Source organism: Eleutherodactylus coqui, chromosome 13 (assembly GCF_035609145.1).
Source record: "Eleutherodactylus coqui strain aEleCoq1 chromosome 13, aEleCoq1.hap1, whole genome shotgun sequence".
Lineage (NCBI taxonomy): Eukaryota > Metazoa > Chordata > Amphibia > Anura > Eleutherodactylidae > Eleutherodactylus > Eleutherodactylus coqui.
In genome coordinates, this window is record NC_089849.1 from 111,568,488 (window position 1) to 111,596,326 (window position 27,839).

At 50.7% G+C, this 27,839-nt stretch overlaps 1 long non-coding RNA gene across 1 annotated transcript in view; it reads right to left on the reverse strand.

Annotated features, from left to right (window-relative positions):
* Positions 1-854: 854 nt before the first annotated feature.
* LOC136588517 (uncharacterized) overlaps positions 855-27,839 on the reverse strand; it is a 278,877-nt gene continuing 251,892 nt past the window's right edge. The window contains exon 5 of the long non-coding RNA XR_010787585.1: positions 855-1,408. This is a non-coding gene — a long non-coding RNA (uncharacterized lncRNA). The remainder of the gene's footprint in view (positions 1,409-27,839) is intronic.

The following is a 27,839-nucleotide window of genomic DNA, read 5'->3' on the forward strand; positions in this document are numbered from 1 at the left end:
TACGAAACGCACAGCGGAGCCAGGAAACAATTATGCGTAAGCCTGCTGTAACGCTTAGCTGGGTATTAATTAGCGACTACTACCCCCAGCAGATGCGCAGTAAACTGAAGACGGTCACAGGCAGCCCAAATATAATATGTTTTTGAAAAAGCCCACTGCCTATATAGCCAGTATACCTCTTTCCCTGTACCACTGACCCTGCCTCACCAGTACTGCCCCTATACTCAGTAAAATGACTGCAGACTGAGGACGCTATGGTCTGCACGCCCGATATACAAAAAAAAAAATGTGTAACACTGCTAAAAGCAGCCTCAACAGTACTGCACACGGTCAGATGTGGCCCTAAGAAGGACCGTTGGGGTTCTTGAAGACTGAAATTAAACCTTACACTCTCCCTATAGCAGCAGCAGCATCAGCAGCACTGTCCCTGATCTCTCTCAGCGTGCATCTGTGGCGAGCCGCGGGCGGGGCAGATTTAAATACTCGGGTGTCATCTAATCTCCCCAGCCACTCCCTGCAGGGGGGTGGGATAGGGCTGGAATGTCACAGGAGGAAGTTGTAATGCCTTCCTTGTGCTTCTATTGGCCAGAAAAGCGCGCACATTTCTCAGGGAAAGAAATGTAATGGAGTCGAGCACCGCGTGGTGCTCGTCTCGAGTAACGAGCATCTCGAACACCCTAATACTCGAACGAGTATCAAGCTCGGACGAGTACGCTCGCTCATCTCTAAGCAGAACTGGATAGGGCCAAAGCGAATAATGAGCAAGCATTGACTAGAATGGAGATGGTCAGCTCTTTGTTTGACAACATTCAGTAAAACAAGTAGAGTCAACCCACCTGTGAAGTTTGGTAGGAAAGTATCAATGGTCTAATGCTTCTTGAGATGGACTAGACTTGCCCCCGTCTGCAAATGGAGGAAAATCAGAAGATGGATTTCTGTTAAGGGCCGCTGCGCGACCACATAACCTTTCAAGTCTTGAAGTCCAAATTAGTTTGTACCTGGATGCATCAAGGAGGCCAAAAACTATATAAAGATAGTTATCAGTTCCCACAGATACGTAGAGTTGAGCCGCGGCAGATTTACAGCTCACTCTGCTTAAGGCGTGCGTACACTGAGCGTTTATTGACTTGGTATAGTTCTAATCCAGGAAAGGAATACATCATTAGTCATGGCGTTAATCTCATTGGGTTAGAAAAACATTAAGAATCATGCATTGTTCAGCAATCAGCGTAGTGAGAATATATCTGTAATGTTCTTCAAATGTCTGTTTCTCCCAGCATTATCTTGGTCCTCCCTTGTATTCACTTTGTGATTCAGGTGGCTGTAGTACAGTCAGTTCCTTTGTCCAAGTCTCCGAATGGAGGTGTGGGAGGGCTTCTTTTGATAAGAACTGCGTCCAGACTTGGTTCTCATGAAAAAGAACAGAGACAAATCATTAGACATTGAACCGCACCTTCTGCTCTAAAGCTATTTCTGCTTGAATTATTGTTTCACTACGCACAAGCTTATTTACATCTTATAATGCTCCATTTTGTATCTAGTGGCCATTTTGAGACAGATTCTTTATTTTTTATGGACCTGTACCTTCTCATTTCTAAAAGACTTTGTTACAAGAATTTGAAGTTGGTGAAGAGCAGGGACAAATTTAGGTTTTCTTCCACCAGAAGCAATAAAATTAAAGGGTGCCCTAACTTGACTCTTGTAATAAATGACTTCAATGTGCTACACACATACATGTGGTAGTACAACCAGAAACGGCTTGGAGAAACTAATATTGTTAATAGAGATGAGCGAGCACCAAAATGCTCGGGTGCTCATTACTCAGGACGAAATTATCGCGATGCTCGAGGGTTCGTTTCGCGTAACGAACCCCATTGAAGTCAATGGGCGACCCGAGCATTTTTGTATATCGCCGATGCTTGCTAAGGTTTTCATTTGTGAAAATCTGGGCAATTCAAGAAAGTGATGGGAACGACACAGCAACAGATAGAGCAGGCGAGGGGCTACATGTTGGGATGCATCTCAAGTTCCCAGGTCCCACTATTAAGCCACAATAGTGGCAAGAGTGGGCCCCCCCTCCCAACAATTTTTACTTCTGAAAAGCCCTCATTAGCAATGCATACCTTAGCTAAGCACCACACTACCTCCAACAAAGCACAATCGCTGCCTGCATGACACTCCGCTGCCACTTCTCCTGGGTTACATGCTGACCAACCCCCCCCCCCCCGCATGACCCAGTGTCCACAGCGCACACCAAACTGTCCCTGCCCAGCCTTCAGCTGCCGTCATGCAACGCCACACTAATGCCTATTTATAAGTGCGTCTGCCATGAGGAGGAACCGCAGGCACACACTGCAGAGGGTTGGCACGGCTAGGCAGCGACCCTCTTTAAAAGGGGCGGGGCGATAGCCCACAATGCTGTACAGAAGCAATGAGAAATCCAATCCTGTGCCACCTCCATCTGGAGCTGCAAACGTGGGCATAGCAATGGGGAACCTATGTGCCACACACTATTCATTTTGTCAAGGTGTCTGCATGCCCCAGTCAGACCGCGGTTTTTTATAAATAGTCACAGGCAGGTACAACTCCGCAATGGGAATTCCGTGTGCACCCACAGCATGGGTGGCTCCCTGGAACCCACCGGCGGTACATAAACAAATCCCATTGCAGTGCCCAGCACAGCTGAGGTAACGTCAGGTTTAATGCAGGTGGGCTTTGGCCCACACTGCATACCCCAGTCAGACTGGGGTTCTTTATAAGTAGACACATGCAGTTACAACTCCGTGTGGACCGACAGCATGGGTGGGTGCCAGGAAGCCACCGGCGGTACATAAATATATCCCATTGCAGTGTCCAACACAGCTGATGTAACGTCAGCTGTAATGCAAGTGGGCTAAAAATTAATTTGATTACACTGTAGGCGAGGGCCCCCAAAAATTGGTATACCAACAGTACTAATGTACCTCAGAAAAATTGCCCATGCCCAACCAAGAGGGCAGGTGAAACCCATTAATCGCTTTGGTTAATGTGGCTTAATTTGTAACTAGGCCTGGAGGCAGCCCAGTTAAAATAAAAATTGGTTCAGGTGAAAGTTTCAACGCTTTAATGAGCATTGAAACGTATAAAATTTGTTTACAAAAATTATATGACTGAGCCTTGTGGGCCTAAGAAAAATTGCCCGTTCGGTGTGATTACGTCAGGTTTTAGGAGGAGGAGCAGGAGGAGGAGGATGAATATAATACACAGATTGATGAAGCAAAAAGGTCCCCGTTTTTGATGGTCATAGAGAACGTTGCTTCCATCCGCGGGTGCAGCCTACGTATTGCTTAGGTATCGCTGCTGTCCGCTGGTGAAGAAGAGAAGTCTGGGGAAATCCAGGCTTTGTTCATCTTGATGAGTGTAAGCCTGTCGGCACTGTCGGTTGACAGGTGGGTACGCTTATCCGTGATGATTCCCCCAGCTGCACTAAACACACTCTCTGACAAGACGCTAGCCGCAGGACAAGCAAGCACCTCCAGGGCATACAGCGCGAGATCAGGCCACGTGTCCAGCTTCGACACCCAGTAGTTGTAGGGGGCAGAGGCGTCACCGAGGACGGTCGTGCGATCGGCTACGTACTCCCTCACCATCCTTTTACAGTGCTCCCGCCAACTCAGCCTTGACTGGGGACCGGTGACACAGTCTTGCTGGGGAGCCAGAAAGCTGGCAAAGGCCTTGGATAATGGTCCCCTGCCTGCGCTGTACATGCTGCCTGATCTCTGCGCCTCCCCTGATACCTGGCCCTCGGAACTGCGCCTTCGGCCACTAGCGCTGTCGGATGGGAAGTTTACCATCAGTTTGTCCACCAGCGCCCTGTGGTATAGCATCATTCTCGAACCCCTTTCCTCTTTGGGAATGAGAGTGGAAAGGTTCTCCTTATACCGTGGGTCGAGCAGTGTGTACACCCAGTAATCCGTAGTGGCCAGAATGCGTGTAACGCGAGGGTCACGAGAAAGGCATCCTAACATGAAGTCAGCCATATGTGCCAGGGTACCTGTACGCAACACATGGCTGTCCTCACTAGGAAGATCACTTTCAGGATCCTCCTCCTCCTCCTCCTCCTCCTCTGGCCATACACGCTGAAAGGATGACAGGCAAGCAGCATGTGTACCCTCAGCAGTGGGCCAAGCTGTCTCTTCCCCCTCATGCTCCCCCCCTCCTACTCCTCCTCTGGCCATACACGCTGAAAGGATGAGAGGCAAGCAGCATGTGTACCCTCAGCAGTGGGCCAAGCTGTCTCTTCCCCCTCCTCCTCATGCTCCTCCCCCTCCTCCTCCTCAACGCGCTGAGATATAGACATGAGGGTGCTCTGACTATCCAGCAACATACTGTCTTCCCCCGCCTCCGTTTCCGAGTGCAAAGCGTCTGCCTTTATGCTTTGCAAGGAACTTCTCAAGAGGCATAGCAGAGGAATGGTGACGCTAATGATTGCAGCATCCCCGCTCAGCATCTGGGTAGACTCCTCAAAATTTCCAAGGACCTGGCAGATGTCTGCCAACCAGGCCCACTCTTCTGTAAAGAATTGAGGAGGCTGACTCCCACTACGCCGCCCATGTTGGAGTTGGTATTCCGCAATAGCTCTACGCTGCTCATAGAGCCTGGCCAACATGTGGAGCGTAGAGTTCCACTGTGTGGGCACGTCGCACAGCAATCGGTGCACTGGCAGATGAAACCGATGTTGCAGAGTCCGCAGGGTGGCAGCGTCCGTCTTAGAGTTGCGGAAATGTGCGCTGACCCGGCGCACCTTTCCGAGCAGGTATGACAAGTGTGGGTAGCTTTTCAGAAAGCGCTGAACCACCAAATTAAAGACATGGGCCAGGCATGGCACGTGCGTGAGGCTGCCAAGCTGCAGAGTCTCCACCAGATTATGGCCGTTGTCACACACGACCATGCCCGGTTGGAGGCTCAGCGGCGCAAGCCAGCGGTCGGTCTGCTCTGTCAGACCCTGCAGCAGTTCGTGGGCCGTGTGCCTCTTATCTCCTAAGCTGAGTAGTTTCAGCACGGCCTGCTGACGCTTGCCCACCGCTGTGCTGCTGTGCCGCGCGACACCGACTGCTGGCGACGTGCTGCTGCTGACACATCTTGATTGCGAGACAGAGGTTGCGTAGGAGGAGGAGGGTGGTGGTTTAGTGGAGGAAGCATACACCGCCGCAGATACCACCACCGAGCTGGGGCCCGCAATTCGGGGGGTGGGTAGGACGTGAGCGGTCCCAGGCTCTGACTCTGTCCCAGCCTCCACTAAATTCACCCAATGTGCCGTCAGGGAGATATAGCGGCCCTGCCCGCCTGTGCTTGTCCCCGTGTCTGTTGTTAAGTGGACCTTGGCAGTAACCGCGTTGGTGAGGGCGCGTACAATGTTGCGGGAGACGTGGTCGTACAGGGCTGGGACGGCACATCGGGAAAAGTAGTGGCAACTGGGAACCGAGTAGCGCAGGGCCGCCGCTGCCATCATGCTTTTGAAAGCCTCCGTTTCCACAAACCTATACGGCAGCATCTCCAGGCTGATCAATTTGGCAATGTGCACGTTTAACGCTTGAGCGTGTGGGTGCGTGGCGGCGTACTTGCGCTTGCGCTCAAACAGTGGCGCTAGCGACGTCTGGATGCTGCGCTGAGAGACATTGCTGGATGGGGCCGAGGACAGCGGAGGTGAGGGTGTGGGTGCAGGCCAGGAGACGGTAGTGCCTGTGTCCTCAGAGGGGGGTTGGATCTCAGTGGCAGGTTGGGGCACAGGGGGAGAGGCAGTGGTGCAAACCGGAGGCGGTGAACGGCCTTCATCCCACCTTGTGGGGTGCTTGGCCATCATATGCCTGCGCATGCTGGTGGTGGTGGCTCCCCAGCTGATCTTGCCGCGACAAAGGTTGCACACCACTGTTCGTCGGTCGTCAGCCGTCTGTGAAAAACTGCCACACCGTAGAGCACCTTGACCTCTGCAGGGTGGCATGGCGCGAGGGGGCGCTTTGGGAAACAGTTGGTGGATTATTCGGTCTGACCCTGCCTCTACCCCTGGCCACCGCACTGACTTGGCCTGTGCCCACACCCTGACTTGGGCCTCGGCGTCCTCGCCCGCGTCCACGTCCTATAGGCCTACCCCTACCCCTCAGCATGGTGTATTACCAGTAGTGCAGAAACAGAACGCTGTAATTAAATGTGCCGCTTATTGGCCTGTGGTTGGAGGCTGACTTCGCTTACGGAACGCCAGGAAATAATTTTGCGCAAGCCTGCTGTAACACTTAGCTGGCTGCGTATGAATTAGGAGGACTACTACACCCAGTACAGACCCAGAACACTGAGGACAGTCACAGGCAGCCCAAATAGATTTTTTTCCCCAAATGTTTTTGCAAAGGCCCACTGCCTATATTCAATAAATATGTCTTCTGTCCCTGCCTCACAATATATGTCTTCTGTCCCTGCCTCACCACTACTGGCCCTGCACTATGTATAATTACTGCAGGGCGCAATGCTCTGCACGGCTGATATACAAGAAAAAAAAAAAGTGCAACACTGCAAAAAGCAGGCTCCACAGTACTGCACACGGTTAGATGTGGCCCTAAGAAGGACCGTTGGGGTTCTTGAAGCCTAAAATACTCCTAACGCTCTCCCTATAGCAGCTCCGGCACCAGCAGCACTGTCCCTGATCTCTGTCAGAATGCATCTGTGGCGAGCCGCGGGAGGGGCCGATTTATATACTCGGGTGACACCTGATCTCGCCAGCCACTCACTGCAGGGGGGTGGTATAGGGCTTGAACGTCGCAGGGGGAAGTTGTAATGCCTTCCCTGTCTTTCTATTGGCCAGAAAAGCGCGCTAACGTCTCAGAGATGAAAGTGAAAGTAACCCGAACATCGCGTGGTACTCGTTACGAATAACGAGCATCTCGAACACGCTAATACTCGAACGAGTATAAAGCTCGGACGAGTACGTTCGCTCATCTCTAATTGTTAAGACCACTAGAACTCAGCAATTGCGAACAGGTACAGTGTCTCCATGTATCTCATGGTCAGATTTTGGCACTTGGCTGGGAGGTCGCCCTCTTTGTCCTGGCTTTTTATCAGATGGCCAGCAGTATGTTGGTTACATCCCCACTAACAGATCTGTGTGTTCATGAGGGAGCATTGACAAAGCTCCTTTATGTTTTTGAGGGTGCATTCACAGGGACTAGAGCAAGTCACACCCAGCATTCTCTGGCGGAACTTCCATGGCACAGCACACTCTGTCCGTAGGCTGTGCAATGTGTGGGAGAACGCACATCTTTATGTTCTATTCTCATGAGAGACTTGCACAAAAATAGAACATGCTGCACTTTTTCTGTCTCACAGCATTGCTGCAATAGAAGAGTCGTCCATATTGCAAATAACGGATTGTATTTTTGGGCGAGCTTTGTGCAATTTGCAATGCATAATGCTTGCATAATTTTGTCACCTGTCTGCATGCACCCTTACACTTCTCTGCTCCCAGGGAACTCTCTACAGGAGCCTTCCTCTGGATCAACATTGGGGGATAATAGGCTGAACTGGATGGACATATGTCTTTTTTCGGCCTTATATACTATAATACTAATCAGCATATTCTACAGTTTGCTTGTCTGTATTATAGAATTTCTGTACACTTCCCTATACATTAGCCAACTAGAATGGAGGTACAATTAAAGTGACCACACAACATTTGTCTGATAATTTAATTTACTCTGAAGCACACCCAAACAGTAAGGGAGATTTCACACAGGCATATGTGCAGTTGCGCACTCCTCAGCGCAATATATTTGTGCTCTGAACAAGTTTTTTTTGCATGCATGTCAGCGTATTCTATTGTGCCTACAGGGCATGTTCTTCTGTGCATGGGTCACAACCATGCCGCGATTTAAATGGCTAGTTCGTGTAATGAGGTCCAGATGTGTTCTTATTGTAATGTGCTCCATTAACATAAGGTGACCAGAGGTCCTGGTTTAGGTGGGACAGTCCCACTTTGGGATCCCATGTCCTGCTTTCCCCCAGGATGCCAGGGGGACAGCAAATTGTCCTGCTTTCAGGACATTTGTCCCACTTTTGAGATGTTTAAACATCCTAAAATGATTACCAGCTGAAGTGCCGCAGCTCCCTGGCTGGTAATCAGTTTGCGCCACCGCAGCCGGATGCACACACTGATAGCAGCTCTGAAGACCAGGGGAAAGGTAAGTATATCTGTTACGGGGGATGCTATTACTACGGGGGCTACTGTTTGGGTCATTGTTACTACTGGAGTCAATATAGGGGATACTATTAGTAATAGTATTAGCACTGAGGCCACTGTGGGGATCACTATTACTACTGAGGCTACTATGGGGGTCACTATTACTACTGGGTGCACTGCTTAGGGGTCATTATTACTATTTAAACTACTTTGGGGGTCACTATTAGAGCTGAGACCCCTGAGGGCGTCACTATTACTACTGAGGCTACTGTGGGGTCAGCTTTACTACTGGGGCCACTGTGCAAGTCACTATTACTACTGAGGCCACTGTGGGGGTCACTATTACTACTGAAACCACTGTGGAGGTCACTATTACTACTGAAACCACTGTGGAGGTCACTATTCTTACTGAAGCCACTGTGGAGGTCACTATTCTTACTGAAGCCACTGTGGGGGTCACTATTACTACTGAAGCCACTGTGGGGGACACTATTACTACTGAAGCCACTGTGGGGGACACTTACTACTGAAGCCACTGTGGGGGACACTATTAGTACTGAGGCTACTGTGGGGGACACTATTAGTACTGAGGCTACTGTGGGGGTCATTATTACTACTGATCTAACTATTACTACTGAGGCCACTGTGGAGGACACTATTAGTACCGAGGCTACTGTGGGGGTCAATATTACTACTGAGGTAACTATTACTACTGAGGCCAGTGTGGAGGACACTATTACTACTGAGGTCACTATTACTAGTGAGGCCAGTGTGGGGTCACTGTTTCTACTGAGGCTACTGTAGGTGTTACTATTACTACTAGGGTGGATATAGGGGTAACTATTACGACTGAGGCCATTTCTTAAACTTCTAGAATGCTCTTCTGTTCCCAAGTCATCCCCATTATGGTCAGTAGACTTATATCAATTAGCAATAGCATGTAACTTGGATGGGGTCATGGATGGGGGGAGTTCCAGTTAGAACACCACACCCACAGACCCCTCTTATAAAAGTCCCTCTACGTCATACACTAGCATGCTTGATAAAGGATCCACAGCAGAGCCCCATAATGTGTTGCACAGCACCCTGTATTCTTCAGTCACCCCCAATTGTCAGAAACCTATGTATGTATGTCTTTTAAAAAATAAACCCTGCCGTCTGAAGCCCTGAGGAAATTCTCCGTTCTTTTCTGGAAAGTCTTCACTTGATTTCGCCATATGATGTTTCAGGGAGGTCTCAGGGACAAGGACCTCTAACGGAAGTAAATTTCTTCGCATAAGTACCATTTGCATTGGTTTCTGTGAGCGCAGGATTTCTTTTTTTTTTCTTATATACATGGCCTTTCACTGGACTGCAGACGTGGTCCGAGCTCTTCCTCTGGTGACTTTCCACCTACTGTAGATGTACCTAGTACACAGGAATCCAATATATTTTTTGCCTTTGGGACGCTTCCTTGATTTGCGGTTCGCTTCCCTTTAGGCAAAACCTGCTGCTCCTAAGTCTGCTGCCTCTTCTGCACTTAGCTAACGGCGCAGCAACAATTCTTTATATCACAGAATCCTAGAATGGAAGAGTTGGAAGGGACCTCCAGGGTCATCGGGTCCAACCCCCTGCTCAGTGCAGGATTTACTAAATCATCCCAGACAGATATTTGTCCAGCCTTTGTTTGAACACTTCCATTGAAGGAGAACTCCACCTCCTGTGGTAACCTGTTCCACTCATTGATCTCCCTCGTTGTCTAATATCTAATCTGTGTCTTCTCCCTTTGAGTTTCATCCCATTGCTTCTAGTCTTTCCTTGTGCAGATGAGAATAGGGCTGATCCCTCTGCACTGTGACGGCCCTTCAGATATTTGTAGACAACTATTAAGTCTCCTCTCAGTCTTCTTTTTTGCATGCTAAACATTCCCATATCCTTTAACCATTCCTCATAGGACATGATTTGCAGACTGCTCACCATCTTGGTAACTCTTCTCTGAACTTGCCCAGAACTGGACCCATTTTTCAGATAAGGTCTGACTATAGAAGAGTAGAGGGGGATAATTACCTCACGTGGTCTAAACTCCATGCTTCTCTTAATACATCCCAGAATTGTGTTTGCCTTTTTGGCTGCTGCATCACATTGTTGACTCATGTTCAGTCTATGATCTATTAGTATACCCAAGTCTTTTTCACATGTGCTGCTGCTTAGCTCAATTCCTCCCATTCTGTATGTGCTTTTTTCATTTTTTTTTGCCCAGATGTAGGAGTTTGCATTTCTCCTTGTTAAATACCATTCTGTTAGTTGCTGCCCACTGTTCAAGCTTTTCTAGATCTTTTTGAATCCTCTCTTCCCTAGTGTTAGCTATCCCTCCTAGCTTTGTGTCATCGGCAAATTTGATCAGTTTCTAATCAATTCTCTCCTCCAGATCATTTATAAAAATGTTGAACACCACTGGGCCTAGGACAGAGCCTTGTGGTACCCCACTTGATACATTCTTCCACTTGGATGTGCAGCCATTTATGACCACTCTTTCAGTACGATCACCCAGCCAGTTGTTAATCCACCTAACAGTTGCCTTGTCAATTCCATATTTGGTCATTTTTTCAATAAGTATGGTATAAGATACTTTGTCCAATGCTTTACTAAAGTCAAGATATAGTATATCCACCACATTTCCCTGATAAACCCAGTCGGTGATTCTGTCATAGAAGTACTGTCATATCATATACAGAAGATACTGTCATATCCCACCCGTAGTCTCGTGAGAGGGGTTGGGACTTTGCTCAAGAGTGTGAATATTCGCTCAGATGAATAAACATACTCATGTGCACAAATGAGCAAATTTTCACCCATGCCTTCGCATTGAACCCTTCTACAAAGGTCAGTAAATGTTCGCAGACAACATCCTAAACTCAAAAGGTATTATGATTGCAGACAAAAATTACAGGACTGAGAGCCTTCTGTGAACATCCCGGACCTGCTCTGCAGGGTGCGGCTTCTGCTGAGGTCCTGCCTTCTCCTCCTCTAGGTTCTGACTGCCAGCAGCCACAGCTGAAGGATGCTGTGTGCAGACCTATGGTTGCTCTAACACTGCTTTAGGAGACACGTGAGGGTAAATAATTAACTGTGTGAGAGCTGCACATTGGTTTGATGCTGCTGCCATGTGCTGCCCTTACTTTGTAAAATCTGCCCAGTGAGTGCCGCCACTTGAGGCAAGTTGCTCAACCCACCTCATGGTAGGCGCAGCACTAGTGTAGAGGAACTTACAGGTATGGACAAAGTCTGGACCTCAACTCATCAAAAGCTTTCTGAGCATGAGCCAAGCCTCTATTCCCAATATCAGAGTTGGACCTCTTTTATACTCCTGCATATCAACACAGTGGCAGACAAGCCATATATACAACTTGTTTAACTGCACAGGAGTACAGTAGATAATTGGGCCGCCACCAACTTAAAAGCAACTTGAAATTGACTATTAGTTTACATGTAAAGAACTGAGTTGATGAATTTCATGACTTACTTACGGGATGAATGTTGGAGAGACATACGTTGGTGCGCTATCCTAAGCTAGGCACCTTAATACGTTTCTTGCATGGAGCCCTCCAACTTTGTTCCAAAGCCTAGTGGAAAGTCTTCAGAGAAGAGTGGACCATGTCATTATAGCAACAGTAGTACCCATTCCCTATGCCCGTACATTTGAAATATAAAGAAGCCAATACGGATGTGGTTTGTAGACATCCACATATTTCTGACCATGCAGTATATCAGTAGGTCAATGTTGCTGGTTGCTCATTCTTGTGGGATCCTAAGGTATTGGGGCCCAGTTACGTTTCTAACATCTTCCTCTACAATTTTCTGTATTATGCCAAATATCATATGTACTATAGGGATATAGACACAATCCCCGATGTGTTAAACTATCTCAAGATATGTGATCTATTGTTTTCCGGAAAAAACAAACATTTGTGATCCCTAGTGCCGAGGCTTTCGTTGTATTGCAGCCATATATACGAGTCTGTGGTTGCAGATCACAACAGAAATATATCACCTGATAATGATATTTTTATAAGGCAGCTGATGACATCACTTCCTGGATGCGGAGATAATAAGCAATTACATTTGGTGTGTGCATGTAAAAATAGCTCGCTAATAACTCTACCCATTTCTTTAATTACAACATCTACAATACCATGATTACAGGAAGATTTGTGATCGGTTTCGGAGGCCGGTGACTTCGGTAGCAGCAGATTAACATGGTTATAGGAATGCTGCATTGCAGCTGCACATACAAATGAAAGGACAAGGTCATTTCTGCAATTTCACATACTTGTATGGTCTGAACATCAATATTTGAAGGATTGGGAAATATTAACCCCTTATCATTCCCTGCCTATTAAAAAAAATCACTTCTAAAATCACACCTTGATCATTTCTATCAAGTCTTGGTTGTATCTGATTCTGAGAAAATTCTGTGCAGAGGTTGCTACTTAAAGGGGCTATCAGATTTTAAAAAAGGCCTTTTAACTGATTTAGCCTACTAGGGAATTCTGAGTTCATAGAGGCTCCTCTGTCCAGGAATCTCATCTCTTGGCCAGAATCAAGACTGATTGCAAAGAGCATCTCTCTGTGGCAGACGTATCCTTTCTTTCTCTACATACACAACCCGTTGATTTAAATTATGTAATACCTTATTTCTCCAGTGGTGGTGCTGCAGGGAAATAGAACACTTACTGCCAGATTTCCACACAGATTACAGATGATTACTAGAGATGAGCGAGCACCAAAATGCTCGGGTGCTCGTTACTCGAGTCGAACTTTTCGCAATGCTCGAGGGTTTGTTTCGAGTAACGAACCCCATTGAAGTCAATGGGCGACCCGAGCATTTTTGTATATCGCCGATGCTCGCTAAGGTTTTCATTTGTGAAAATCTGGGAAATTCAAGAAAGTGATGGGAACGACACAGAAACGGATAGGGCAGGCGAGGGGCTACATGTTGGGCTGCATCTCAAGTTCCCAGGTCCCACTATTAAGCCACAATAGTGGCAAGAGTGCCCCCCCCCCTCCAACAATTTTTACTTCTGAAAAACCCTCATTAGCAAGGCATACCTTAGCTAAGCACCACACTACCTCCAACAAAGCACAATCACTGCCTGCATGACACTCCGCCGCCACTTCTCCTGGGTTACACGCTGCCCAACCCCCCCACCCCCACCACCCCTGCACGACCCAGTGTCCACAGTGCACACCAAAGTGTTCCTGCGCAGCCTTCAGCTGCCCTCATGCCACACGCTGGCCTCAGCCACACCACCCTCATGTCTTTTTATAAGTGTGTCTGCCATGAGGAGGAACCACAGGCACACACTGCAGAGGGTTGGCAGGGCCAGGCAGCGACCCTCTTTAAAAGGGGCGGGGCGATAGCCCACAATGCTGTACAGAAGCAATGAGAACTCCAATCCTGTGCCACCTCCTTCAGGAGCTGCAAACGTGGGCATAGCAATGGGGAATCCATGTGCCACACAGTATTCATTCTGTCAAGGTGTCGCATAGCTCAATCCACACTGCAAGGGGAAAGCCGTCAGTGTTCTGCCCTCTACCCAAGTCAGTCAGTGCCTTTGTGCCAGACAGGTCAAACACCGCGATGGGAACTAAGTTTGCATCAACAGCATAGGGGGGTCCTAGGAAGCCCAAGATATGAACAAAAAACTGGTCTGAGCGGCCAAACATGGCAGACTTGCACCGCGCCCATGACATAGGCCTTGGCCCACAGCTTTAGCAATCCTAGGCAGGAAGCGGACTTTTACTGCACCCAGTACATAGGCCTGTGCACAAACCCTCAGCAATCGCGGGCCTACAGCGGACTCCTATGCTAGCGTAGCTGTGCACGTCGCATTACCGCTGTATTGCTCCTGTAGTTTGTCCCAATGCAGTGCCCCGGATAGTAGAGATAACGTCAGATTAGATACAGGTGGGCTTCGGCCCACACTGCATGCCCCAGTCAGACCGGGGTTTTTTATAAATAGTCACAGGCAGGTACAACCCCGCAATGGGAATTCCGTGTGCACCCACAGCATGGGTGGCTCCCTGGAACCCACCGGCTGTACATATAAATGTATCCCATTGCAGTGCCCTGGACAGCAGAGCTAACGTCAGATTAAATGCAGGTGGGCTTCGGCCCACACTGCATACCCCAGTCAGACTGGGGTTTTTTATAAGTAGACACAGGCAGGTACAACTCCCTATTGTGAAGTCCGTGTGGACCGACAGCATGGGAGGGTCCCAGGAAGGCACCGGCGGTACATAAATATATCCCATTGCAATGCCCAGCACAGCTGAGGTAACATCAGATTAAATGCAGGTGGGCTTCGGCCCACACTTCATTCCACGGTCAGACCAGGGTTTTTAATACATAGACACAGGCAGGTACAACTCCCTAATGTAAAGTCCCTGTGGACCGACAGCATGGGTGGCTCCCTGGAACCCACCGGCGGTACATAAATATATCCCATTGCAGTGCCCAGCACAGCTGAGGTAACGTCAGGTTTAATGCAGGTGGGCTTCGGCCCACACTGCATGCCCCAGTCAGACTGGGGTTCTTTATAAGTAGACACATGCAGTTACAACACCGTGTGGACCGACAGTATAGGTGGGTCCCAGGAAGCCACCGACGGTACATAAATATATCCCATTGCAGTGCCCTGGACAGCAAAGCTAACGTCAGATTACATGCAGGTGGACTTCGGCCCACACTGCATGCCCCAACCTGACCGGGGTTTTTAATTCATAGACACAGGCAGGTACAAATCCCCAATGTGAAGTCCCTGTGGACCCACAGCATGGGTGGCTCCCTGGAACCCACCGGCGGTACATAAATAAATCCCATTGCATTGCCCAGCACAGCTGAGGTAACGTGAGATGAAATGCAGGTGGTCTTCGGCCCACACTGCATGCCCCAGTCTGACCGGGGTTTTTAATACATAGACACTGGCAGGTACAAATCCATAATGTGAATTCCCTGTGGACCCACAGCATGGGAGGCTCCCTGGAACCCATCGGCGGTACATAAATGTATCCCATTGCAGTGCCCTGCTCAGCAGAGCTAACGTCACATACAATACAGGTGTGCTTCGGCCCACAGTGCATGCCCCAGTCAGACTGGTAATATGTACCTTAACAGTAACAGCGTTGGTGGGAATGTGGTGGCGACTGCGGACCTAGTAGCGCGGTTTTATTTAGTTGGTTTTCGGAATGTGGCCAGGATTAAGTGGGCCATGGCGGGGGGATGGTGGGGGGGCTCTCTTGTTGTGTCGGTAAAGGTGAAATTCTTGGACTGCCACCAGACGGACCAATGCAAAGGTATTTGCCAAGAATGTTTTCATTGTTGGAGGAGGAGGGGGATGTTTTTGAGGCACTACGTGTCCTCTCCACGTGTCCGTGGTTATATGCACCTTAACAGTAACCGCGTTGGTGGGAAATGGCCTCGCCACCATCATGTCTTTGGTAAGCCTCCGTTTCCACACCCCAGTGACATAGCATTAGCAGCGGTATAGATAGAGCCCAGAATTAGTAACATTTCAGAGGTAGCATTAGGAACAGGCCCCAGTAACATATCACTAGCAGCAGTATAGGGGGAGCACAGTATTAGTTCCATTTCAGTAGTAGTAGCAGTCCAGACAGGCCCCAGTAACAATTCCGAAGCAGCAGTATAGGGGGAGCACAGTATTAGTTCCATTTCAGTTGTAGTAGCAGTCAAGACAGGCCACAGTAACAATTCCGAAGCAGCAGTATAGGGGGAGCACAGTCTTAGTTCCATTTCAGTAGTAGTAGCAGTCAAGACAGGCCACAGTAACATTCCCGTTGCAGCAGTTTAGGGAGATAACAGTCTCTTTCACATTTCAGTATTTGCAGTATAGACAAGGCCCCAGTTACATTTATGTAGCAAAAGTGTAGGCCAACCCCACACACCTTGCTGTAGCATGAGTGCAGGCGAAGCCCATAAAAATTACTAGGATTACACTGTAGGCGAGGGCCCAAAAAAATTGGTGTACCAACAGTACTAATGTACCTCAGAAAAATTGCCCATGCCCAACCAAGAGGGCAGGTAAAACCCATTAATCGCTTTGGTTAATGTGGCTTAATTTGTAACTAGGCCTGGAGGCAGCCCAGTTAAAATAAAAATTGGTTCAGGTGCAAGTTTCAACGCTTTAATGAGAATTGAAACGTATAAACATTGCTTACAAAAGTCATATGACTGAGCCTTGTGGGCCTAAGAAAAATTGCCCGTTCGGCGTGATTACATGAGGTTTCAGGAGGAGGAGCAGGAGGAGGAGGATGAATATAATGCACAGATTGATGAAGCTAAAAGGTCCCCGTTTTTTATGGTGATAGAGAACGATGCTTCCATCCGCGGGTGCAGCCTACGTATTGCTTAGGTACCGCTGCTGTCCGCTGGTGGAGAAGAGAAGTCTGGGGAAATCCAGGCTTTGTTCATCTTTATGAGTGTAAGCCTGTCGGCGCTGTCAGTTGACAAGCGGGTATGCTTATCCGTGATGATTCCCCCAGCCGCACTAAACACCCTCTCTGACAAGACGCTAGCGCAGGACAAGCAAGCACCTCCAGGGCATACAGCGCGAGCTCAGGCCACGTGTCCAGCTTCGACACCCAGTAGTTGTAGGGAGCAGAGGCGTCACGGAGGACGGTCGAGCGATCGGCTACGTACTCCCTCACCATCCTTTTACAGTGCTCCCGCCGACTCAGCCTTGACTGGGGAGCGGTGACACAGTCTTGCTGGGGAGCCATAAAGCTGGCAAAGGCCTTGGAGAGTGTTCCCCTGCCTGCGCTGTACATGCTGCCTGATCTCTGCGCCTCCCCTGCTACCTGGCCCTCGGAACTGCGCCTTCTGCCACTAGCGCTGTCGGATGTGAATTTTACCATCAGTTTGTCCGCCAGGGCCCTGTGGTATAGCATCACTCTCCAACCCCTTTCCTCTTCGGGTATGAGAGTGGAAAGGTTCTCCTTATACCGTGGGTCGAGCAGTGTGTACACCCAGTAATCCGTAGTGGCCAGAATGCGTGTAACGCGAGGGTCACGAGGAAGGCATCCTAACATGAAGTCCGCCATGTGTGCCAGGGTACCTGTACGCAACACATGGCTGTCCTCAGTCGGAAGATCACTTTCAGGATCCTCCTCCTCCTCCGGCCATACACGCTGAAAGGATGACAGGCAAGCAGTATGGGTACCCTCAGCAGTGGGCCAAGCTGTCTCTTCCCCCTCCTCCTCATCCTCCTCCCCCTCCTCCTCCTCCAAAACTCGCTGAGATATAGACATGAGGGGGCTCTGACTATCCAGCGACATACTGTCTTCCCCCGCCTCCGTTTCCGAGCGCAAAGCGTCTGCCTTTATGCTTTGGAGGGAACTTCTCAAGAGGCATAGCAGAGGAATGGTGACACTAATGATTGCAGCATCGCTGCTCACCATCTGGGTAGACTCCTCAAAGTTTCCAAGGACCTGGCAGATGTCTGCCAACCAGGCCCACTCTTCTGTAAAGAATTGAGGAGGCTGACACCCACTACGCCGCCCATGTTGGAGTTGGTATTCCACTATAGCTCTACGCTGCTCATAGAGCCTGGCCAACATGTGGAGCGTAGAGTTCCACCGTGTGGACACATCGCACAGCAATCGGTGCACTGGCAGATTAAACCGATGTTGCAGGGTCCGCAGGGTGGCAGCGTCCGTGTTGGACTTGCGGAAATGTGCGCTGAGCTGGCGCACCTTTCCGAGCAGTTCTGACAAGCATGGGTAGCTTTTCAGAAACCGCTGAACCACCAGATTAAAGACGTGGGCCAGGCATGGCACGAGCGTGAGGCTGCCGAGTTGGAGGCTGCCGAGGCTGCCAGGTGGAGGCTCAGCGGCGAAAGCCAGCGGTCAGTCTGCTCTGTCAGACCCTGCAGCAGTTCGTGGGCCGTGTGCCTCATCTCTCCTAAGCTGAGTAGTTTCAGTACGGCCTGCTGGCGCTTGCCCACCGCTGTGCTGCCACCCCGCGCGACACCGACTGGTGGCAACGTGCTGCTGCTGACACATCTTGATTGCGAGACAGGTTGCGTAGGAGGAGGAGGGTGGTTTAGTGGAGGAAGCATACACTGCCGCTGATACCACCACCGAGCTGGGGCCTGCAATTCTGGGGGTGGGTAGGACGTGAGCGGTCCCAGGCTCTGACTCGGTCCCAGCCTCCACTAAATTCACCCAATGTGCCGTCAGGGAGATATAGTGGCCCTGCCCGCCTGTGTTTGTCCACGTGTCTGTTGTTAACTGAATCTTGGCAGTAACCGCGTTGGTGAGGGCGCGTACAATGTTGCGGGAGACGTGGTCGTGCAGGGCTGGGACGGCACATTGGGAAAAGTAGTGGCGACTGGGAACCGAGTATCGCGGGGCCGCTGCCGCCGCCATCATGTTTTTGAAAGCCTCCGTTTCCACAAGCCTATACGGCAGCATCTCCAGGCTGATCAATTTGGCTATGTGCACGTTTAACACTTGAGCATGCGGGTGCGTGGCGGCGTACTTGCGCTTGCGCTCAAACAGTTGCGCTAGCGACGGCTGGACGCTGCGCTGAGAGACATTGCTGGATGGGGCCGAGGACAGCGGAGGTGAGCGTGTGGGTGCAGGCCGGGAGACTGTCGTGCCTGTGTCCTGAGAGGGGGGTTGGATCTCAGTGGCAGGTTGGGGCACAGGGGGAGAGGCAGTGGTGCAAACCGGAGGTGGTGATCGGCCTTCGTCCCACCTTGTGGGGTGCTTGGCCATCATATGCCTGCGCATGCTGGTGGTGGTGAGGCTGGTGTCTCCCCGGCTGATCTTGGCGCGACAAACCTTGCACACCACAGTTCGTCAGTCGTCTGCACTCAGTGAAAAACTGCCACACCTTTGAGCACCTCGGCCTCTGCAGGGTGGCATGGTGCGAGGGGGCGCTTTGGGAAACAGTTGGTGGATTATTCAGTCTGGCCCTGCCTCTACCCCTGGCCACCCCACTGCCTCTTCCAACCTGCCCTGCTGCTGCACTTGCCTCCCCCTCTGAAGACCTGTTCTCAGTAGGCTTAGCAAACCAGGTGGGGTCAGTCACCTCATCGTCCAGCTGCTCTTCCTCCGAATCCTCTGTGCGCTCCTCCCTCGGACTTACTGCACTTACTACTACCTCACTGATAGACAACTGTGTTTCATCGTCATTGTCCTCCTCACCAACTGAAAGCTCTTGAGACAGTTGCCGGAAGTCCCCCAGCCTCATCCCCCGGACCTCGGGAACTTTCCAAAGGTTCGGCATCGGTCACGATAAACTTCTCTGGTGGGAGAGGAACCATTGCTGCCCAATCTGGGCAGGGGCCCGAGAACAGTTCCTGGGAGTCTGCCTGCTCCTCAGAATGTGTCCTTTTCATGGAGTGAGGAGGCTGGGAGGAAGGAGGAGCAGCAGCCAGAGGATTCAGAGTTACAGCTGTGGACGGCCTAGAAGACTGTGTGGTCGATAGATTGCTGGATGCACTTTCTGCCATCCACGACAGGACCTGCTCACTTTCTAATAAAGGTCTACTGCGTGGACCCATTAATTGTGATATGAAGCTGGGGACCCCAGAAACTTGCCTCTCTCCTAATCCCGCAGCAGTCGGCTGCGATACACCTGGACCAGGAGCTCGGCCTGTGCACACACCCTGACTTGGGCCTCCGCGTCCTCGCCCCCGTCCATGTCCTCTAGGCCTACCCCTACCCCTCAGCATGGTGTATTACGAGATTAGCAGAACTAGAACGCTATAATTAAATGTGCCGCTTATTGGCCTGTGGTTGGAGGCTGACTTCGCGTACGTAACGCACTGCAGAGGCAGGAAACAATTATGCGCAAGGCTGGGTATTAATTCACCAACTACTACCCCCAGCTGAGACGCAGTAAACTGAAGGCAGTGACAGGTAGGCCAAATATAGTATATTTTTGAACTTTTTGGGAACAACCACACTGCCTGTGATATACACTGTATTTTGATTTTCCTGTTGGAGGCTGACTTCGCGTACGTAACGCACTGCAGAGGCAGGAAACAATTATGTGCAAGGCTGGCTATTAATTCACGAACTACTACCCCCAGCAGAGATGCAGTAAAACGAAGGCAGTGACAGGCAGGCCAAATATAGTATTTTTTTGAAGTTTTTGGGAACAACCACACTGCCTGTGATATACACTGTATTTCGATTTCCCTGTTGGAGGCTGACTTCGCGTACGTAACGCACTGCAGAGGCAGGAAACAATTATGCGCAAGGCTGGGTATTAATTCACCAACTACTACCCCCAGCAGAGACGCAGTAAACTGAAGGCAGTGACAGGCAGGCCAAATATAGTATTTTTTGGAAGTTTTTGGGAACAACCACACTGCCTATATAGCCAGTATATTTCTTTCACCTTTCCCACTGTCCCTGCCTCACCAGTACTGCCCCTATACTCTGTAAAATGACTGCAGACTGAGGACGCTATGGTCTGCACGCCCGATATACAAAAAAAAAATAATTGTGCAACATTGCTCCCAGCAGCCTCAACAGTACTGCACACGGTCAGATGTGGCCCTAAGAAGGACCGTTGGGGTTCTTGAAGACTAAAATAACACCTAACACTCTCCCTATAGCAGCTACAGCAAGACAGCACTTTCCCTGATCTCGGTCAGCATTAGAGATGAGCGAACACCAAAATGTTCGGGTGTTCGTTATTCGTAACGAACTTCCCGTGATGCTCGAGGGTTCGTTTCGAACAACGAACCCCATTGAAGTCAATGGGCGACCAGAACATTTTTGTATTTTGCCGATGCTCGCTAAGGTTTTCATGTGTGAAAATCTGGGCAATTCAGGAAAGTGATGGGAATGACACAGTGACGGATAGGGCAGGCGAGGGGCTACATGTTGGGCTGCATCCTAAGTTCACAGGTCCCACTATTAAGCCACAATAGCGGCAAGAGTGGGCCCCCCCCCCCTCCCAACAACTTTTACTTCTGAAAAGCGCTCATTAGCATGGCATACCTTTGCTAAGCACCACACTACCTCCAACAAAGCACAATCACTGCCTGCATGACACTCCACTGCCACTTCTCCTGAGTTACATGCTGCCCAACCGCACCCCCTCCCCCCCACAGCGCACACCAAAGTGTCCCTGCGCAGCCTTCAGCTGCCCTCATGCCACACCACGCTCATGTCTATTTAGAATTGCGTCTGCCATGACGAGGGACCGCAGGCATACACTGCAGAGGTTGGCACGGCTAGGCAGCGACCCTCTTTAAAAGTGGCGGAGCGATAGCCCACAATGCTGTACAGAAGCAATGAGAAATAGAATCCTGTGCCACCGCCATCTGGAGCTGCACACGTGGGCATAGCAATGGGGAACCTATGTGCCACACACTATTCATTCTGTCAAGGTGTCTGCATGCCCCAGTCAGACCGGGCTTTTTAATTCATAGACACAGGCAGGTACAACTCCCTATTGTGAAGTCCCTGTCGACCCACAGCATGGGTGGCTCCCTGGAACCCACCGGCGGTACACAAAAATATCCCATTGCATTGCCCAACACAGCTGAGGTAGTAATGTCGTGCGTAATACAGGTGGGCTTCGGCCCACACTGCATGCCCCAGTCAGACTGGGATTCTTTACAAGTGGACACATGTAGGTTTAACTCCCTGTGGACCCACTGCCTGGGTGGGTGCCAGGAAGCCACCGGCGGTACATAGAAATATCCCATTGCATTGCCCAACACAGCTGAGGTAGTAATGTCGTGCGTAATACAGGTGTGCTTCGGCCCACACTGCATGCCCCAGTCAGACTGGGATTCTTTACAAGTGGACACATGTAGGTTTAACTCCCTGTGGACCCACTGCCTGGGTGGGTGCCAGGAAGCCACCGGCGGTACATAGAAATATCCCATTGCATTGCCCAACACAGCTGAGGTAGTAATGTCGTGCGTAATACAGGTGGGCTTCGGCCCACACTGCATGCCCCGGTCAGACGGGTTCTTTAGAAGTGTACAGATGTATTAAAAACTCAGTGTGCACCTACAGCATGGGTGGCTCCCTGGAACCCACCGGCGGTACACAAAAATATCCCATTGCATTGCCCAACACAGCTGAGGTAACGTCAGCTGTAATGCAGGTGGGCTAAAAATTAATTTGATTACACTGTAGGCGAGGGCCCACACAAATTGCTGTATCAACAGTACTAATGTACATCCCAAAAATTGGCCATGGCCAGCCAAGAGGGCAGGTGAAACCCATTAATCGCTTTGGTTAATGTGGCTTAAGTGGTAACTAGGCCTGGAGGCAGCCCAGTGTAACGAAAAATTGGTTCAAGTTAAAGTTCCAATGCTTTTAAGCGCATTGAAACTTATAAAAATTGTTCTGAAAAATTATTTGAGTGAGCCTTGTGGCCCTAAGAAAAATTGCCCGTTCAGCGTGATTACGTGAGGTTTCAGGAGGTGGAGCAGGAGGAGGAGGAGGAGGAATATTAGACACAGATTGATGAAGCAGAAATGTCCCCGTTTTGGATGGTGAGAGAGAACGTAGCTTCCATCCGCGGGTGCAGCCTACGTATTGCTTACGTATCGCTGCTGTCCGCTGGTGGAGAACAGAAGTCTGGGGAAATCCAGCCTTTGTTCATCTTGATGAGTGTTAGCCTGTCGGCACTGTCGGTTGACAAGCGGCTACGCTTATCTGTGATGATTCCCCCAGCCGCACTAAACACCCTCTCCGACAACACGCTAGCCGCAGGACAAGCAAGCACCTCAAGGGCATACAGGGCTAGTTCAGGCCACGTGTCCAGCTTCGACACCCAGTAGTTGTAGGGGGCAGAGGCGTCACCAAGGATGGTCGTGCGATCCGCTACGTACTCCCTCACCATCCTTTTGCAGTGCTCCCGCCGACTCAGCCGTGACTGGGGAGCGGTGACACAGTCTTGGTGGGGAGCCATAAAGCTGGCCAGGCCCTTAAAGACTGTTGCACTGCCTGGGATGTACATGCTGCTCGATCTACGCACATCCCCTGCAACATGGCCCTCGGAACTGCGCCTTCTGCCACTAGCGCTGTCGGCTGGGAATTTTACCATCAGCTTGTCCGCAAGGGTCCTGTGGTATAGCAACACTCTCGAACCCCTTTCCTCTTCGGGAATCAGAGTGGGCAGGTTCTCCTTATACCGTGGATCGAGCAGTGTGTACACCCAGTAATCCGTCGTGGCCAGAATGCGTGCAACGCGAGGGTCACGAGAAAGGCATCCTAACATGAAGTCAGCCATGTGTGCCAGGGTACCTGTACGCAACACATGGCTGTCTTCACTAGGAAGATCACTTTCAGGATCCTCCTCCTCCTCCTCCTCCTCCTCAGGCCATACACGCTGAAAGGATGACAGGCAATCAGCCGGTGTACCGTCAGCAGCGGGCCAAGCTGTCTCTTCCCCCTCCTCCTCATCCTCCTCATGCTCCTCCTCCTCCTCCTGTACGCGCTGAGAAATAGACAGGAGGGTGCCCTGACTATCCAGCGGCATACTGTCTTCCCCCGCCCCCGTTTCCGAGCGCAAAGCAGCTGCCTTTATGGTTTGCAGGGAATTTCTCAAGATGCATAGCAGAGGAATGGTGACGCTAATGATTGTAGCATCGCCGCTCACCACCTGGGTAGACTCCTCAAAATTACCAAGGACATGGCAGATGTCTGCCAACCAGGCCCACTCTTCTGAAAGGAATTGAGGAGGCTGACTCCCACTGCGCCGCCCATGTTGGAGTTGGTATTCGACTATAGCTCTCCGTTGTTCATAGAGCCTGGCCAACATGTGGAGCGTAGAGTTCCACCGTGTGGGCACGTCGCACAGCAGTCGGTGCACTGGCAGCTTAAAGTGATGTTGCAGGGTGCGCAGGGTGGCAGCGTCCGTGTGGGACTTGCGGAAATGTGCGCAGAGCCGGCGCGCCTTTACGAGCAGGTCTGACAAGCGTGGGTAGCTTTTCAGAAACCGCTGAACCACCAAATTAAAGACGTGGGCCAGGCATGGCACGTGCGTGAGGCTGCCAAGCTGCAGAGCCGCCACCAGGTTACGGCCGTTGTCACACACGACCATGCCCGGTTGGAGGCTCAGCGGCGCAAGCCAGCGGTCGGTCTGCTGTGTCAGACCCTGCAGCAGTTCGTGGGCCGTGTGCCTCTTATCGCCTAAGCTGAGTAGTTTCAGCACGGCCTGCTGACGCTTGCCCACCGCTGTGCTGCCACACCGCGCGACACCGACTGCTGGCGACATGCTGCTGCTAACACATCTTGATTGTGAGACAGAGGAGGAGGAGGAGGAGGAGGGTGCTTTAGTGGAGGAAGCATACACCTCCGCAGATACCAGCACCGAGCTGGGGCCCGCAATTCTGGGGGTGGGTAGGACGTGAGCGGTCCCAGGCTCTGACTCTGTCCCAGCCTCCACTAAATTCACCCAATGTGCCGTCAGGGAGATGTAGTGGCCCTGCCCGCCTGTGCTTGTCCACGTGTCCGTAGTTAAGTGGACCGTGGCAGTAACCGCGTTGGTGAGGGCGCGCACAATGTTGCGGGAGACGTGGTCGTGCAGGGCTGGGACGGCACATCGGGAAAAGTAGTGGCGACTGGGAACTGAGTAGCGCGGGGCCGCCGCCTCCATGATACTTTTGAAGGACTCCGTTTCCACAACCCTATACGGCAGCATCTCAAGGCTGATGAATTTTGCGATGCGGACGGTTAACGTTTGAGCGTGCGGGTGCGTGGCGGCGTACTTGCGCTTGCGCTCGAACACTTGCGCAAGCGACGGCTGAACGGTGCGCTGAACTACACTGCTGGATGGGGCCGAGGACAGCGGAGATGAGGGTGTGGGTGCAGGCCATGAGGCGGTAGTGCCTGTGTCCTGAGAGGGGGGTTGCATCTCAGTGGCAGGTTGGGGCACAGGGGGAGAGGCAGGGGTGCAAACCGGAGACGGTGAACGGCCTTTGTCCCACCTTGCGGGGTGCTTGGCCATCATATGTCTGCGCATGGTGGTGGTGGTGAGGCTGTTGGTGTTGGCTCCCCGGCTGAGCTTTGCGCGACAAAGGTTGCACACCACTGTTCGTCGGTCGTCAGGCGTCTCTGTGAAAAACTGCCAGACCTTAGAGCACCTCGGCCTACGCAGGGTGGCATGGCGCGAGGGGGCGCTTTGGGAAACACTTGGTGGATTATTCGGTCTGGCCCTGCCTCTACCCCTGGCCACCGCACTGCCTCTTGCAACCTGCCCTGCTGATGCCCTTGACTCCCCCTCTGAAGACCTGTCCTCCTGAGTAAGCGTTGCACACCAGGTGGGGTCAGTCACCTCATCGTCCTGCTGCTCTTCCTCCGAATCCTCTGTGCGCTGCTCCCTGGGACTTACTGCCCTTACTACTACCTCACTGCAAGACAACTGTGTCTGATCGTCATCGTCCTCCTCACCCACAGAAAGTTGTTGAGACAGTTGGCGGAAGTCCCCAGCCTCTTCCCCCGGACCCCGGGAACTTTCGAATGGTTGGGCATCAGTGACGATAAACTCCTCTGGTGGGAGAGGAACCGCTGCTGCCCAATCTAAGCAGGGGCCCGAGAACAGTTCCTGGGAGTGTTCCCGCTCCTGAGCAGGTGTCATTGTAGTGGACTGAGGAGGCTGGGAGGAAGGAGGAGCAGCAGACAGAGGATTCGGATTGGCAGCAGTGGACGGCGCAGAACTGCGGGTAGACGATAGGTTGCTCGAAGCACTTTCTGCCATCCAGGACAGGACCTGCTCACACTGCTCATTTTCTAATAACCGTCTCCCGCGTGGACCCATTAATTGGGCGATGAATGTGGGGACGCCAGAAACGTGCCTCTCTCCTAATCGCGCAGCAGACAGCTGCGACACACCTGGATCAGGAGCTTGGCCTGTGCCCACACCCTCACTTGGCCCTCCGCGTCCTCGGCCACGTCCACGTCCACGTCCTCTAGGCTTACCCCTACCCCTCAGCATGCTGTATTACCAGTGATTAGATTTCCCAGGCAGGAAATAAATTGGCGCAAGACTGCAGGCCAAATATAATTTTTGCCCTTTTTGGAAAACGAAAGGCCCCACTGCCTCTAGTGAATGAATTATCTAAGTTTAATAACTGTGCTGTGTCCCTGCTTATGTGTCACAGAACGTGAGGGTAGCAGAGTTATTATAACTCTTGGAGAGCAGGTATTTTTTTTCCCAATTAAGGAAAGCAAATGGCGAACCCAGCAGTAAAGCGTAGCTGGGTGCGTATGATTTAGCAATGTTTTTCACGCAGCTCACACGTCTACACAGGCGTAAGGACGGACACAGGCTGGACAAATAGATTTGTTTTCAGTTTTTTCCCACCAACAGGCAGCACTGCGTATATTCAATGAACCTGCGAAGTTTAATAACTGCGCTGTGTCCCTGCTTATGTGTCACAGAACGTGAGGGTAGCAGAGTTATTATAACTCTTGGAGAGCAGGTATTTTTTTTTCCCAATTAAGGAAAGCAAATGGCGAACCCAGCAGTAAAGCGTAGCTGGCTGCGTATGATTTAGCAATGTTTTTCACGCAGCTCACACGTCTACACAGGCGTAAGGACGGACACAGGCTGGACAAATAGATTTGTTTTCAGTTTTTTCCCACCAACAGGCAGCACTGCGTATATTCAATGAACCTGCGAAGTTTAATAACTGCGCTGTGTCCCTGCTTATGTGTCACAGAACGTGAGGGTAGCAGAGTTATTATAACTCTTGGAGAGCAGGTATTTTTTTTCCCAATTAAGGAAAGCAAATGGCGAACCCAGCAGTAAAGCGTAGCTGGGTGCGTATGATTTAGCAATGTTTTTCACGCAGCTCACACGTCTACACAGGCGTAAGGACGGACACAGGCTGGACAAATAGATTTGTTTTCAGTTTTTTCCCACCAACAGGCAGCACTGCGTATATTCAATGAACCTGCGAAGTTTAATAACTGCGCTGTGTCCCTGCTTATGTGTCACAGAACGTGAGGGTAGCAGAGTTATTATAACTCTTGGAGAGCAGGTATTTTTTTTTCCCAATTAAGGAAAGCAAATGGCGAACCCAGCAGTAAAGCGTAGCTGGCTGCGTATGATTTAGCAATGTTTTTCACGCAGCTCACACGTCTACACAGGCGTAAGGACGGACACAGGCTGGACAAATAGATTTGTTTTCAGTTTTTTCCCACCAACAGGCAGCACTGCGTATATTCAATGAACCTGCGAAGTTTAATAACTGCGCTGTGTCCCTGCTTATGTGTCACAGAACGTGAGGGTAGCAGAGTTATTATAACTCTTGGAGAGCAGGTATTTTTTTTTCCCAATTAAGGAAAGCAAATGGCGAACCCAGCAGTAAAGCGTAGCTGGCTGCGTATGATTTAGCAATGTTTTTCACGCAGCTCACACGTCTACACAGGCGTAAGGACGGACACAGGCTGGACAAATAGATTTGTTTTCAGTTTTTTCCCACCAACAGGCAGCACTGCGTATATTCTATGAATAATAACTGTGTTGTGGCCCTGCCTATACAATTCTTTCCCTGCAGTATCAATGGAGGGTGCAATGCTCTGCAGAGGCGATTTTGAGAAGCCCAAAAAAAATGCAGCACAGCCAACAGCAGCCTGGACAGTACTGCAC